This window comes from Lissotriton vulgaris, chromosome 6 (genome assembly GCF_964263255.1).
Source record: "Lissotriton vulgaris chromosome 6, aLisVul1.2, whole genome shotgun sequence".
Lineage (NCBI taxonomy): Eukaryota > Metazoa > Chordata > Amphibia > Caudata > Salamandridae > Lissotriton > Lissotriton vulgaris.
Genome location: NC_141694.1, coordinates 1,754,235,536 through 1,754,247,575, shown reverse-complemented (window position 1 = coordinate 1,754,247,575; position 12,040 = coordinate 1,754,235,536). Strand labels below are relative to the sequence as shown.

General features: G+C 47.4%; 1 protein-coding gene across 2 annotated transcripts in view; it reads right to left on the bottom strand.

Moving 5' to 3' along the window:
- Nucleotides 1-12,040, bottom strand: part of CDC42BPA (CDC42 binding protein kinase alpha) — a 1,012,118-nt gene that overhangs the window by 451,949 nt on the left and 548,129 nt on the right. The gene's annotated exons all lie outside the window — the stretch shown is intronic.

Genomic DNA, 12,040 nt, shown 5'->3' with positions numbered 1-12,040 from the left:
AAATTCAGTGAAGACATCACGGACTTCATCACTCCACACGCGCTCCCCTCCAAAGATTACATCCTTCTGGGAGACCTCAATTTTCACCTTGAAAAGAACAACAACCGCAACACCACCACCCTCTTGGACAACCTCGCCAACCTCGGACTTAAACAACTGGTCACTTCCCCCACCCACATCGCAGGTCACACACTCGACCCCATCTTCACCTCCAGCAATCATGTCTCCTTCAGCCACACTACGGATCTCCTCTGGACTGACCACAGCTGCGTTCACTTCACCTACAACAAGCCGAAACCCACCAACCACCTCCAACCAACTCTGCAAAGAAACTGGAACAAAATCACCATCGACCAGATCTCATCGCTCCTTCTAAACACACCAGCCCACTCTTCTAACCCAGACCAAGCCGCCGCCAACTTCACCCTATGGATATCCAACACCGCCGACATCCTAGCACCACTGAAAAAACGTCAAAGCAAACCTGGCAGCAAGAAGGCCTCTTGGTTCAACGATGATCTTAAGAAGTCCAAGAAACTCTGCCGCTCCCTTGAAAAAGCCTGGAAAAAAGACCCAACCACTAGCACCAAGGACGCCTTCAAAAACGCCACCCGCACACACCACCAACTAATCCGAAAGGCCAAGAAAACAGCATTCAAGGATCGACTAGACAACAACGCCCACAACAGCAAGGAACTCTTCAACATCGTCAAGGAATTTACCAACCCCTCGGCCAACTCCAACGACATCACCCCTTCTCAAGCCCTCTGCGACTCCCTGGCGTTATTCTTCCACAACAAAATTGCAGACATCCACAACAGCTTCGACAACCAACCCGGAGTCCAACCCACCCAACCACATGATGAACAACCTCCCCTCTTGAACACTCTTAACGATTGGAACCCAATCTCCACTGAGGACACCATCCGCCTGATGAACTCTATCCACTCAGGATCCCCCACAGACCCATGTCCTCACCACATCTTCAACAAAGCAGACTCCATAATAGCACCGCACCTCCGAGACGTCATCAACTGCTCCTTCAATTCCGCTACCTTCCCGGAAAGCTGGAAACACGCTGAACTCACCGCCCTCCTGAAAAAACCCACAGCGGACCCCACCGAACTCAAAAATTATCGCCCCATATCGCTCCTTCCTTTCCCAGCCACAGTCATCGAGAAAGCTGTCAACAACCAACTCTCCGCTTTCCTAGAAGCCAACAAATCCCTCGACTCCTCACAATCTGGCTTCCGAGCAAAACACAGCACTGAGACCGCCCTCATCGCAGCAACAGATGACATTCGAACTCTACTGGTCAATGGAGACACAGTCGCCCTCATCCTCCTCGACCTCTCTGCAGCCTTCGACACAGTCTGCCACAGCACCCTTTTACAACGCCTCAGAAACATCGGAATACAAGGAAAAGCACTTGAATGGATCACCTCGTTCCTCACCGGAAGAACCCAGAGAGTCCGCCTTCCACCATTCAAGTCCGAGGCCACTGAAGTCATCTGTGGAGTACCACAAGGATCCTCACTCAGTCCCACCCTCTTCAACGTATACATGAGCCCCCTTGCGGCCATCGCTCGCCAACACAACCTCAACATCATCTCCTACGCGGATGACACTCAACTGATCCTTTCTCTCACCAATGACCCCAGCACCGCCAAAACCAACCTACACGAAGGAATGAAAGAAGTTGCCGAATGGATGAAACAAAGCCGTCTGAAACTGAACTCAGATAAAACAGAAGTCCTCATCTTAGGTACATCCCCCTCTTCATGGGACGACTCTTGGTGGCCGGAAGCCCTTGGAAAAGCACCCATCCCGACAGACCACGCACGGAACCTAGGCGTTATCCTGGATTCTTCACTCTCAATGAACAGACAAGTCAACGCCGTATCCTCATCCTGCTTCAACATTCTTCGCATGCTCAAAAAAACATTTCGCTGGATCCCCACCGAAACCAGAAAAACAGTCACCCATGCTCTGGTCACGAGCCGACTGGACTACGGCAACACTCTCTACGCAGGTACTACCGCTAAACTCCAGAAGAAACTCCAACAAATCCAAAACGCCTCAGCCAGGATCATATTAGACATCCCGCGTAACGAACACATCTCTGGCCACCTGAAAGACCTCCACTGGCTACCCGTCAATAAGAGGATCACTTTCCGACTGCTAACCCACGCACACAAATCACTCTACGACATCGGACCAGAATGCCTCAACTCACGACTGTCCTTCTACACCCCCTCCCGCCAACTACGTTCTGCCAGCCAAGCCCTCGCCACTGTACCCCGCATCAACAAGACCACCATGGGAGGCAGATCCTTCTCATACCTGGCAGCTAAAACATGGAACTCACTCCCCACCCACCTTCGCCTTACCCAGAACCACCTAGCCTTTAGAAAGCAACTTAAAACGTGGATATTTGACAAGTAATCCTCCTCTCCTACCTAAGCGCCTTGAGACCCTCTGGGTATGTAGTGCGCTATATAAATTATCTGACTTGACTTGACTTGACAATTTCAACAGCTACACACAACTGCAGACATGGAGTCGTAGCCTCGAAGTACAAGGTCTGCTTCGATGTAGTATACAATGATCAAAAACGTTTGATGAAGTAACCACTGCATGTATGCAGATGGAACAGAGTTCTATAATCTCAGGGGGTGAATTCAAATTTATCTTGAATCCCAGACTAGATAGATCGACTAATACAGCATAGCCTACAGTAAAGAGGGGGGAAAGATATGCTGATCCATGTCAGATAGCCTCTCTACAATTGCTGCATATTATATTAAATAATAGCTTAAGAGGCTGCGCCAGAGGAAGCACCATGTTGGCTTTGCTCAAGGAACACTATGTTAATTGTTGCGGTCAGGTAGCTATTAAAGCTGGGGATAAGATTGCCTCACTGTCAAGATTTACAAAGGTTCACTGGCCTTAGACATCCTCTGTCCGGATCTCTTACTTCCACCTATGATGAGACAGGGTTTAATAGTAACACATCATACACCATCATCACAATGTTTATCACAGAGACTGCTATCAAACAAGCATTTGCAATGCAATAGGTCTCGCATTAGGAAAGTTTGAGCTATTCATATTGTAAATGACACATTTTTTATTTATGTTTTGTTTTTGAAAATAGCGAAATTAATAGCTTTGTCATTTACAATGCCAATAGTTATAACTTTCGCAAATGTGACACCTATAGAATTTGTAATGCAATATGTGTTGTATTTAAGTGAATTACATGTATTGATATTACACATAACAATGGCTTAATTTTTTTTCAATAATTAATACTTAAATAAAAGTTATTGTAATTTATAACGGCAATAGCTTAAACTTTTGTAAATAACCTTTGCTAAGATTATGTTCAGTGTTTTTTATTGTGACGAAAATCCAAGAACAGAAGTGAAATATTAACATCTTTTTGTTACATTTGTAATAAAGCTTGAAACATTGAGAGAACAGATTTGAACCAGGTGTTGTTGAATGGTTGCACAGATTTATGCTGTGGCGGCGCTGAGTGATGTTGTGATGGCGAACGAGTGATGCTGTGGTAGCGCATAGTGATGTTGTGGTGCCCCTGAATGATGCTGTGGAGGTGTGGAGTGATGCTGTATGCTATGCTATGTTTTTTTGCTATCCTATGTTTTGTTTTGTTATACTATGCTATGTTTTGCTATCCTATGCTTTGAATTGTTATGCTAGGCTATGCTGTATTTTGTTATGCTATGCTATATTTTGTTATGCTATGCTATGTATTGCTATGTTATGCTTTGTTATGCTATGCTATGTTTTGTTGTGTTTTATTATGCTATGCTTTGTTTTGCTATGCTATGTTTTGTTATGCTATGCTATGTTTTGTTGTGTTTGGTATGCTATGTTTTGCTATGCTATTATATTTTTTGTTTTGCTATACTATGTTTTGTTGTGTTTTGTTAAGCTATGCTATGTGTTGTTGTGTTTTGCTATGCTATGTGTTGTTGTGTTTTGCTATGCTATGTTTTGTTATGTTATGCTATGTTTTGTTATGCTATGCTATGTTTTGTTTTGCTATCCTATGCTTTGTTTTGTTATGCTATGCTATGTTTAGTTTTGCTATCCCATGCTTTGTTTTGTTATTCTATGCTATGTTTTGTTTTGCTATCCTATGCTTTGTTTTGTTATGCTATTTTTGGTTATGCTATGCTTTGTTTTATGTTGTTATGCTATGTTTTGTTATGTTATGCTATGTTTTTTTCTGCTATGTTTTGTTGTGTTTTGTTATGCGATGCTATGTTTTGTTATACTAAGCTGTTTTGTTTTGCTATGCTTTGTTATGTTATGCTATGCTTTGTTATGCTATGTTTTGTTATGCTATGCTTTGTTTTGTTATTCTATGCTGTTTTGCTGTGTTTTGTTATGCTATGTTTTGTTTTGCTATGTTTTGTTTTGCTATCCTATGCTTTGTTTTGTTTTGTTATGCTATGCTATGTTATACTATCCTGTGCTTTTTTTGTTATGCTATGCTATGCTTTGTTATGCTATGCTGGTGAGGGTGTGTGAGGCAGTGAGTGTGAGTGAGTGTGAGGCAGTGAGTGTGAGTGAGTGTGAGTGAGTGTGAGTGAGTGAGGGTGGGTGAGTGAGGGGGGTGAGGGTGGGTGAGGGTGTGTGTGAGGGTGAGAGGGTGTGACGGTGAGGGTGTGTGAGTGAGGGTGAGGGGGGGTGAGGGGGTGAGGGGTGTGAGGGTGAGAGGGTGTGTGAGAAAAGCATGTGAGGGTGAGTGAGGGTGTGTGAGGGTGTGAGGGGGAGTGTGAGGGTGAGGGGGTATGTGAGGGTGAGGGTGTGGGGGGGTGAGGGTGTGTGAGGGTGAGGGGGTGTGAGGGTGAGAGAGGGTGAGAGGGTGAGAGAGGGTGAGAGGGGTTGAGAGGTGTGTGAGGGTGAGAGGGTGTGTGAGGGTGAGGGGGTGTGAGGTAACGGTGAGGGGGTGTGAGAGTGAGGGGGTGTGAGGGGGTGGGTGAGGGAATATGAGGGGGTGTGAGGGGGTGTGAGGGGGAGGGGGGGTGGGAGGGGGTGAGAGGGTGTGTGAGGGTGAAAGTGTGTGTGAGGGTGGGTGAGAGGGTGTGTAAGGGTGAGAGGGTGTGTGAGGGTGAAAGTGTGTGTGAGGGTGAGGGGGTGGGTGAGGGGGTGTGCGGTAAGGGGGAGGGGGTGCGAGAGTGAGGGGGTTTGAGGGGGTGGGTGAGGGTGTGTGGGGGTATAAGGGTGAGGGGGTGTGTGAGGGTGAAGGTGTGAGGGTGTGTGAGGGTGAGGGGCTGTGTGGGTGAGAGGGTGTGTGAGGGTGTGTGAGGGTGAGAGGGTGTGTGAGGGTGAAAGTGTGTGTGAGGGTAAGAAGGTGGGTGAGGGTGAGAGGGTGAGGGTGAGAGGGTGGGTGAGGTGTGAGGTAAGGGGGAGGGTGTGTGAGTGAGAGGGTTTGAGGGGGTGGGTGAGGGTGTGTGAGGGTGAGGGTGAGTGAGGGGGTGTGTGAGGGAGAGGGTGTGTGAGGGTGAGGGGGTGTGAGGGTGAGGGTGTGAGGGAGGGTGAGGAGATGTGAGGGGATGTGAGGGTGAGGGGGTGTGAGGGTGAGAGGGTGTGTGAGGGTGAGATGGTGTGTGAGGGTGAGATGGTGTGTGGGTGAGAGGGTGTGTGAGGGTGTGTGAGGGTGTGTGAGGGTGAGAGGGTGTGTGAGGGTGAAAGTGTGTGTGAGGGTAAGAAGGTGGGTGAGGGTGAGAGGGTGAGGGTGAGGGTGAGAGGGTGGGTGAGGTGTGAGGTAAGGGGGAGGGTGTGTGAGTGAGAGGGTTTGAGGGGTTGGGTGAGGGTGTGTGAGGGTGAGGGTGAGTGAGGGGGTGTGTGAGGGAGAGGGTGTGTGAGGGTGAGGGGGTGTGAGGGTGAGGGTGTGAGGGAGGGTGAGGAGATGTGAGGGGATGTGAGGGTGAGGAGATGTGAGGGGATGTGAGGGTGAGGGGGTGTGAGGGTGAGAGGGTGTGTGAGGGTGAGATGGTGTGTGAGGGTGAGATGGTCTGTGAGGGCGAGAGGGTGAGTGAGGGGGGATGTGTGAGGGTGAGGGTGTGTGAGGGTGGGGGGTGTGAGAGTGAGGGGTGTGAGGGTGAGGAGGTGGGTGAGGGTGTGTGAGGGAGGGTGAGTGTGTGTGGGTGAGTGAGGGTGAGAGGGTTGTGGCGGTGAGGGTGTGAGGGTGAGTGAGGGTGGGTGAGGGTGAGTGAGGGTGAGTGAGGGTGAGGGTCAGAAGTAAATGGTGGCAGGGCACACATCATAAGACAGAGAGAAGAGACTGGGTGGTGACTGCGATGGTCAGTTTCAGAATCAGGAGGGGCAGAGTCAGCACAGTCTGCGATGGATCAGCGTGTCTAGAGGCAAAGCAAAGCCGATGTAGCATTGCAGCTAGCAAGTTGAGTGTTTTCAAGCTGAGTGTCTCTAGAGAGATGGCAACACAGCAACAGCATTTGAGGAGCAAGGCTACTGTAAACAAGCACGGTAGGCTTTCACTTTCGTCCAGAAAAAAAACGAGAGAGGTGCAGAGAACGCTGAACAAAACACGGCTTCCCCGCGAAATGGATGCAACAAAAAAAAAAACAAGCTCTCGGCATTGCTGTGGCGGAGGGGAGGGGGTGTGGGGGAGCGGGAGCGCATTCCTTTGAAGTCTGATGGGGGGCGGGGGAGCGGCTTGGGAGCGGATTCCTTTGAAGTCTGATGCCTAGGATCAGACAAATGGTGGTGTGCGAGCGGCTTCCTTCGAAGTCTGATGCAGAGGCCGATGGTGTTTGATGTGCACGCGCCTGCCTCACATGAACTGTACGCGATCCGCAGGCTAGGTAGACTTTTCGGACTGCTTACTATAATCTCGCCTATTCAATCCCTAACGTGATAGAATAGTCGAGACCTAAAAACAATATGGATACAAAAATATTGGCCAAAATTGTAGCTATGCGTTTTTCGCCATATTTGATGGGTTTGGTTGTACTTGGTTAGTCTGAGTTTATGACGAGATGGTTAACGGCGCATAACCTCTAGGTTTTCTGTGATAGCCTACCAGGAGCCATATTATGTACAGCGCTCTTTCCCTGCTTCCACCACAGATCACATTTCAAAAGGTGCGGCGCAGGCAAACATGGACAGTGTACCATATTACAAAGAATGTGCTGCACTCAGGGCAGCCGCAAACTTGTGCTGCCCTTGTGGCAGGGCATTCAAGTGAAATATGGTGCGACTACTTTAAATTCGCTCTGTATTTCGCAGTGCAGGAGGCATGCCGCCTGTATTTTCAAGAAGGAAGAGAGATACCCTTGCAGGCAGGTGTCATAAGTGACTGTACCCGACTGCAGAGGGATATCTGGGAGAGTCCAATGGACCACCATTCTCTCCTCCAGAGGGCTGCCTTTAGGAGGTGCACTGAGAGTGCACCATCTTTTTGCCTCTGCGCCTGTATCCATGATACGGCGCAGGCGCAGAGGCAAAGTGATTCCTTCATGTGTGTGTGGCCACACCCCCATGCAAATGAGAGAACGTACTCTAGAGTAAGCGCTAGCACTACCTGTGCGCCAGCGCTACCAATATTACAAAAGGGGCTTCAAAAGCATCTGTGGCCACTTCTGTAATACTAACATTCTCCGGGGGCACACAAACCGGGTGCACAAACCTGTTGCACCACAGGGGCACTTTTTGTAATACAGCCTCAGATTGAGCAAGACGTGGAAGAAATAAGGGTGAAGGCTATAAATCTGTCTGATTCACTAGAGTGGCCATACCCTCTATCACTTGGATGACGCTAGGAGAAGGTGCACTTAACTAGATATCATTATTATATTCAACACACAAGACTAGAGCTACAGTAAACAAGAGCCAATCCCTGAGCTTGTGGGGACAAAGGCGCTACATATGGCTGTCCCTGTCCTCACTGCTATTCGTCCTGTAGCTTCATGCTTGTTCCCCTTAGGGAACATCAACAACACTTGTGTCTGAGACTGCACAGATGGTACTACCTGGCGTCCCTGTATGAATTTGACTTCCAGCTGTACTTAGAAAAGCTGAACTAAAACCTGGCCCTGATGTTCAGAGAAATGACTAGGCTTGGTGTCATGCCTGAGCTAAGAATTAGATATAAGAAATAGAACTTGATTTCTTTTACATCTGCGGTGAAACATTATGGCAATCAAGGGATCACAATACATAGAGACATGGAAATTGTGATTAGGGATAACTAGGGGTCAATGGACTCTAAACTGGTTTGATGACTGGCAGTGTTGCACTAATCAAAAAGGTGGTCCAATCCCACTGAAATTAAAGCCTTTTTTAAAGACAGCTGTGAGGAGACCGAAGAGTACTCATCCTCCTCAGAAGATTCCAGATTGTCTCTGGTCTTGAGCCTGTTCAGCCAGAGTAAAAGACATCCTTCTCTGCCTTTCAGCGTTTTTGTAGAAAAAGTTCTACACATTTTGCAGTCTGTTGCTGAATGGTCCGGATACGGGCAATAGGGCAATACAAGCATGTCTTGTGCTGATCTTCCACATGTAATCTCTTCTTTCCACAAGAAGTACATGCTCTGAAGAGACCCTTTTTCTTCTCAGTATCAGCCATAGTCAGACGTGAAGAAAAGAAATCCAAGTTTGTGAAGAAATAGGCTATAGTTAGGAAACCTGAGGAGAACTCAGGCGGAGACTCCCTTAGCACAACGTGCGGTAGAAAATCTGAGAGACTGAGGCTCCTGACAGGAAGATTTTAGAGGGAGGTGTTAGCTGATTGGCTCTCTTCTAGAGTTTGGTCCTTTTTACAAAAGGACAAAGATAGGCTACTAAGGTGAGGCCCTTAGGCCTACTTCTCTCTATATATGTCTATAGGACATTACTTTTCTATGTACCGGAGACTCCCGTCTCAATGACGGGACATGATTCAGGCATTTGAATCTATGAAAGACACCCATAATACTGGATAAAGATGTGGTACTCCCGCGCCTCTTACACCATTTTGAGAATTTACCGTCCGCTCTTAAACCGGCACTGTTTAAGGGACTGGAACTAGAGATGAGGAAATTCATCTGGAACAGGACGCGCAGCAGAGTGGCCTTGTCCAAGATGTACCTCTCTACAACTAATGGAGGCCTTTCGCTGCCAAATACGGAGCAGTACTACCTTGCAGCCCAGCTCCAGTGGGTGGCAAGATGACTGATTGCACGACACCAGGAAGAATTAGCGTCTCAGACGCCAGAACTCACGCATTTGCAGGTGGTGGAATTATTACATCCCAGTAGGAAAGGCAGACAGCCAACCCAACTGTTGTTGAAGGTGGCCCACTACTGCTTCAGTCGCAGTCGGCGAGTCACACGCGGCGTGACCCCATATGCGTCGTCCCTCCCCATTGCGGGCATGCCCAGAACGCACCGATCTATCACTAGGGCGGAACTACCGCAATGGAAAGTGGTAGGCATCCTAACACTAGGTGACCTGTATAGCGACAGGCAACTCCTACCTTTCAATGAGCTTGCCGAAAATACAGGCCTACCACAGGGAGAGTTCCTACTGCATGCGGCGCAAGACATGGTGCAACATAGCGCAGAAGCTGGCCACACATTTAACCATACAATACCTGCATGAATAAGGGACAGGCCGTTACCTAGTCAAATAGTTTGCGGAGTCACTGAAGGTACACACAGCACCGCAGTTGAGCTCCCTACGGGCTCATTGGGTGCGGACCTGCAGCGTCCCAGCATCGAGCGCGAATGGACAGCCATTCTCGAAGGCCCCACTAGGGTTCCCCCTAAACCAAGATTCCATGTCATCCAGTATTACATAGCACACAGGGCTTACCTGACACCAGCCAAGATTAATAAATATTTCAATCGAGCCGACGCCGGTTGCCCAAGATGCGAAGAAGTAGAATGCAACCTGCTTCATATGCTTTTGACCTGCTCAGCCCTACAACCATATTGGGGTGCACAGAGCGCACACTAAATTTGTCATGGGAGGTGTGCATATTGAGGTTGTACCAGAAGTCCAGCAAATACATGGTAACGTCCAGATACATAGATCTGGGGCTCATGGTGGCCAAACGTTTAATCACGCGGCGCTGGAAATCTCCTGAACCCCCTACAGAGAGTGCCTGGTTTCAATCACTACTCAGCTGGACACAGGCGGAGATTCTAGCACTGCATCGAGAGGATGCGATAGGTGTTCGTAAGCAGCCACTTGCGGTGAACTGGGATTTATTCCTGACAGACTTTCGCACAATCTGGCAGAACCCGGTCGAGGCACCAAACAACATATCTGAGTGAAGCACAGACCAGACCTGGCGGGTTGGCTGGAGCATAAGGGCCGAGCTAGAGTGTTCATGGCGCGCTCAGCAACATACAAAGGGCAACTAATTTTAGGTTCCTTACTGACATTTCCCAAGCCAATCTTCGCAGAATGCAACAGGCACTAATTGTGAAATAAGAGCCTAGGTGTGGCATATCGTTTGTTCAACACACAACCTAGCGCCGCGCGGAAGCAAACAGATAGGTCCCGTAGAAGGATGATATCAGATGTACACCATAGTGCAATGTTTCAATGTCTAAATCTTTGAGAAAAAGGAGCTAATGTGTTATTTCCCTTGTTATATCAATGTTATGTTCATATTGACTTATCGTATATTCACTAGGTCAGCGTAGCCATCCTTGCAATGTCGAGTAAGATTCTAATGTTTTTAGTCGAGAGGTGCTGTACTGCAAACCTGCTGAGGGAAACCTATTGAATCAAAACTGTACTGTGATACAACTGTGTAACCTGATGTGCATTGCAACTATGAAACTTAATAAACAAATTTAAACAACAAAATAATATTTCAATCCCACTGAATAACACTGTAGTTTACTGGTAGGCTGGTATGCATGGAAAGTACACCCCAGATTAGCTGGAACAGGGTGACACTACCATATAACTGGGGCAGTCTGGTGAGCTCAAGCACACTCTTTCTAGCCTGCAGAGGCACATTTCGCCAGCTCCTGGTACAGTGAGGGATCCCTTTGCCATATGTGGCTGTAAAAAGTTATATGATCGTTCTATTGCTATTGTACGCCTCAGTACCCAAACGGATATTAGCCATCCGGCTTGCACACTGTGGGCCTGGCATTGTACTGCAACTGAGACAGGTTCAATGGTACTCTGTGCGCAATAGTTGCCATTGAGAAATAACCCCCTTCTGTCAGTGACCTCAGTGCATAAGCCCAGAAGCAATTGGGTCCATTGAGGATAGCCAATCCGTTCCTGATTGTATTGCCTATTACTTACGTCACTTAGTAGAAAATCATATAGGAGTATCTGTCACTAAAGTGTCTGCAATCTACTGAAGTGTTCCCGCTTTTCTTTTCTTTCTTGTGAAAATATTTTAGCCTGTTGAATCTGGGGGCTTCCTTAAAATGTAAGAACTAGACTGTGCTTACTTCTTCCCTACATATCACTAAACATGTTTAAGCACAAACAACTGAAACCCAAATCTTGTTTCTCATAGGCGTTTTGAAATGCTTTCGAATTTGATCCAGTTGGAGTTCAGAATAAACAAGGTTGGTTTGGACCTATATTAGTTGTTTTTGAACCACAGAACCTGGGAGAGAGCTTGTACAGGCATAAGAGGAATTTTAGCATGATGAATTATATATTTCTTTTTTGCAACTGGTGTTCTTTAGCTTCTTTTCTGGGCGACCCACCCTGAACTAGCCCTTTTCATCTCTTATTTAGGCCCTATTTTGAACTTGACTTCTGACAACTTGGATTAGGTGCTACATTACTATGTTGGTGTTTTTGTCACATATTATGGAAGTTTAAGAGCAGTGTGGTGTTCCATATCTGCTTTAGGGTTTCTTAGTGTTACCAACCCTAGACAACTTTTATTAATGATTAACAGGGTGTTGCATAAGCCTCTATTGACCGTTTTTCAAATATCATGAGTAATATAATGTCCACTACTTTTCATTCTATAATCTGTATTCTTTCCAATGGAAGACTGCTTAGCTGAAATGCCC